At 47.0% G+C, this 4,197-nt stretch overlaps 1 long non-coding RNA gene across 1 annotated transcript; it reads left to right on the forward strand.

Moving 5' to 3' along the window:
• Positions 1 to 298: 298 nt before the first annotated feature.
• LOC101142567 (uncharacterized) lies at positions 299 to 2,819 on the forward strand. The gene is made up of 2 exons (XR_010135384.1): positions 299 to 402; positions 2,062 to 2,819. It is a non-coding gene; the product is annotated as an uncharacterized lncRNA (long non-coding RNA).
• The last annotated feature ends 1,378 nt before the right edge of the window (positions 2,820 to 4,197 follow it).

The raw sequence follows: 4,197 nt of genomic DNA on the forward strand, positions 1-4,197 counted from the left end.
TTGTTGTATTTTTAGTAAAGATGGGGTTTCACCATGTTGGCCAGGCTAGTCTTGAACTCCTGACCTCAGGTGATCCACCCGCCTTGGCCTCCCAAAGTTCTGGGATTACAGGTGTGAGCCAAGCACCCGGCCTTTTCTCTGTATTTCTAATCTTCAGCCCAGTGACCACACAGGGAAGGTGTTCTATAGTTGTTTTCCATATGAACAAAGGAAGCACTTAAGGAAAGAGTAAGTGACTAACCCCCTAATACTAAGATGCTCCACCGTTTGTCATTGTGGATGTATGGGATTATTTCAGGCTGTTCTGATCATGATCAAGCCCGAGACAGAGCGATGGGCGTGGCTTCCCCAAAGGTGTTTATGAATCCAAAATGTGAGAGAGAAGACAAGATGAAGTCACAGGTAAAAGTGTGGAAGCAATAGGCTCAAAAATAAAAATTAGAAATCTTGGCAATATTTAAAGTTCAACTGGACTTACCAGTAAGTTGACGATTATTATCTTTTTATCCTCACTTCTTATTTTCTTTTTTTGAGACAGGGTCTCACTCTGTCACCCAAGTTGGAGTGCAGTGGCGCGATCACGGCTCACTGTAGCCTCCACCTCCCAGAGTCAAATGATCCTCCCACCTTGGCCTTCCAAGTAGCTGGGACCACAGGCACAGGCCCCATGCCAAGCTCATTTTTTTTATTTTTAAATTTTTGTAGAGGTGGGATCTCACTATGTGGCCTAGGCTGGTCTCGAACTTCTGGGCCCAAGTGACCCTCCCACCTGGTCCTCCCAAATTGCTGAGATTACCAGTCTTGAGCCACTGTGCTTGGCTCCCACTTTCATTTTTATCATAGTGCATCACAGGGCATCCTGAGCACAGCAGGGTGGTTAGTGGTGTGAAATATGGAGACAGCGTCTGGGTTGGAATCCTGGTTCTTCCACTTACTAGATGTTATGGAATGAATGTGTGCATCCCCCCAAAATTCCTATGCTGAAATCCTAACCCTCAATATGATGGTGTTAAGAGGTGGAGACTGTGGGCGATAATTAGGTCAGGAGGGTGGAACCCTCGTGATTGGATTGGTGACCTTAACCCAGAGAGCTCCCTTGCTGGTTTTCCACCACGCAGGGATACAAGAAGAAGTGGGCAGTCTGCAGCCCAAAAGAGGCTCCCACCAGCCCCTGCCCATGCCGGCAGCCTGATCTCAGATTTCCAGCCCCCGGAACTGGGAGAAATTAATGTCTGTTTATACACCATCCACCTTACGGTATTTTGTTATAACAGTTTAAGCTGACCAAAATACTGGGTAACCTTGGGCAAATTACTTAACCTCTCTGAACCTCAGTTTTCCCATAACACCTATGTAATAGAATTGCAGTGACAATAAATGATTGAGTTGATCTTCACATAGAGAACAGTGCCTGGCATACAGCATTACCATATCAGTGTTTTTAAATAAAATCCTTACCTAGATTGACAAATAGTCACCCATGTACCCACATGCCCTCCTGTACTCATGTATTAGTTGTCACATGGGTGCTTACACTTCCACTGGGGGAAAGCAATTTCTGCTGCCCTTTCCATAGTAAGCCCTTGAATGCTTTCATCTTAATGAAGCTTTGCTGTAGGGTCCTTTGTGGGGCACACTTGAGGTCCTGTTGTCCATGTTGGTATCTCCTAAGATGATCGCCTTTAACGTGCTTGGATTGCTGACATTGTTGCCTCAGCATGCCTAGCCTAGCATTCTCTTTGCTATTCTCACTGTCTCTGCTTCCTCCCGGCTCTCAGACTGTTACTGCAGCCTCCTAACAGACTTCTCTGCCTCCAGTCTCTGCCACCAGTTCATCCACAGCCCCGGGACACATTAAAATCTTCCTTCAGCAACGCTGTGAACATCATTCTCACCCACCCCCTTCTACTCAGAACCCTCCACTCCCCTCATCACTGTGCATAAAGTAGTGTTCAAATTCCTTAGCTTGACTATTCAGACCCCCATAGTTGACCTTAGCCTCACGATCTCACTTTACTTCCCTCAACTTGACTTTCAAAACTTTTTTTTTTTTTTTTGCAGTCTAGTCATTGCCTCAACACCAGTCATGCCTACTCCCACCCAGACAACATCATGTCCGCTCCCAAGCCCGAAATGCTCCCTGCCATGCCTTCGAGGCTGAGGTCTGGGAAGAAGACTCTAAGAAGAGAGAAAAGGGCACCAGTATGGAGACCCTAGAATATAAAAAGCAGACTTAGCCTGTCTAACCTGTTCCTTGACTTGGCCATGATCCCAGGAATGGAGGAAGGATCTTCCTTTTCTTCCTCCTCCTGGAGAGGCATCAGAGCATGGGCCCTGGCTCTGTTACTCCCTGGCTGGGGAAGTTACTTACCTACTCCGTGTCTCAGTTTTACTTATCTCTAAAAGGGGTAGAGTAACAGCACTCACTGGAGTGGAGTGTGGTTATGCCTCCCAGCCTCTCCTTCAGAACTAGGTTACTTATTCCCTCAGCTGCAAGGAGTGTTAGCTGCCGACTGCTCACAATGGAGTCTCTTCTAGGGATTGCCCTCAACTGAAGGAAGCTGCATTGCCCAAGATGAGATCCCCTCGCTGGGGCATCCTGCATCCAATGACAAGTCAGTGGGGTGTACGAAGGCCTGGCTTCCTCATCTCGATTGGACACCTCCAAAGGGCCATCCCAGTTTCTGATCTCCCTGTAGAATCTCCTGAAGCCTCTGTTGTGACTGCATCAGAGCCCAACCTCTCTCTCTACCCAATCCAGTCTCCTTTCCTTCTCACAAGTGTTGTTCCCAAAACTCAGTAAACTGCCTACACGCAAATCTGTGCTTCTGAGTCTGTTTCCCAGGAAACCTGACCTACAACAGCAGTTAGTTGGCCTAAGACAGCAGTCTCAGAAATGGGATTTGGGAGCTGTGCTGCTCACTGGCTGACTGGTTCTGAGGACCCCATTACGAACAGTAGGTGGAACAGCGGCAGCCCCCAGCATGCGGTTAGGGTGCAATTGCTAACACTTTCGCTGGTGATGAGCTGGCACGGGATACAGGTAGATATTAATGTACTAGGGGCTGCAGCACATCAAGCACTTGAGAGGTTCTGGATAAATAGCATTTGTAAAGACTGTAGAATGAGATGGCCGTTGCTGGGGGTGGTGGGTGCACAGTTTCATTGGAGAAAGACAATGAAAGGCCCAGAATGATTAATTACCAATATAAAGCAAAGTGTAAGCGCTTGAGGATATCTTTGGTAGTGTATAAAGAGACTGATCTCCTGTACTGGAGAGCAGAGAAAACTAAGGATCAAGCCCAGAACTTGAATTATGAAAGTGATGAGACTCCAAAGAAGATTGAATTCTCAAGTGCAGCAGATCTGCTATACCAAGGTCAGGGACCTGATTGGGAAGAATGGGACCCTGAGACCCTCATGAGGATGTAGTCGAGGTATTGGTTGAAAGCATCTGCTTTTAAGCTCACGCTCATGGCTGTTGCAGGCCTTAAATCTGCTTCCAAGCTCATTCCTGCAGTTGCTGATAGACCTTGGTAAATCACCATGTGTTCTGCGTGTCCTCGCAACATAGCAGGTAGTGATGAGAGACAGACAGAGAGAGAGATCCAAGATGAGAGCCATGGTCTTTTTGTACCCTAATCTTGGAAGCGCCATTCCATCACATCTGCCATTTTCTATTCATTAAAAAGGAGCCACCAAGTCTAGTCCACACCCAAAGGGAGAAGAATACCCAGGGAGTGAATGTCAGGAAGCAGGGATCATTGGGGATCGTCTTAGAGGCTGCCTACCACAACCTCATAGACCTTTCCAGGTTCTGGAAAAAGCATGTAGCACACTTGAGAATATTATTCCAACCCATTTACTTAGTGACAAGGAAAGTTGTCACTAAGAGGGCCCAGGGCAAGAAAGGGCTCCACAACAGGCGTAAGCTGTGGTGCAAGTGGCTCTGTGGCATCTATGGTGGGAAAAGACTTGGGTCATCTACTTTGTGGGCAAAGAAAAGTGGCCTGAGGTAAGAATATATACAGAATCATGGGCAGGAGTTATTGGCTTGATTTGTTGGTCAAGGGTCTGGAAAGAGAAAGATTGGAAAATTAGGGACAAGGTGATCTGGGAAAGAGATAGGTGGATGAATCTATGGGACTGTGCACAGGTGTGAAGATCTTTACACATGAGATCTCTGCCATAACTGTG

This window comes from Gorilla gorilla, chromosome 9 (genome assembly GCF_029281585.2).
Source record: "Gorilla gorilla gorilla isolate KB3781 chromosome 9, NHGRI_mGorGor1-v2.1_pri, whole genome shotgun sequence".
Taxonomy (NCBI): domain Eukaryota; kingdom Metazoa; phylum Chordata; class Mammalia; order Primates; family Hominidae; genus Gorilla; species Gorilla gorilla.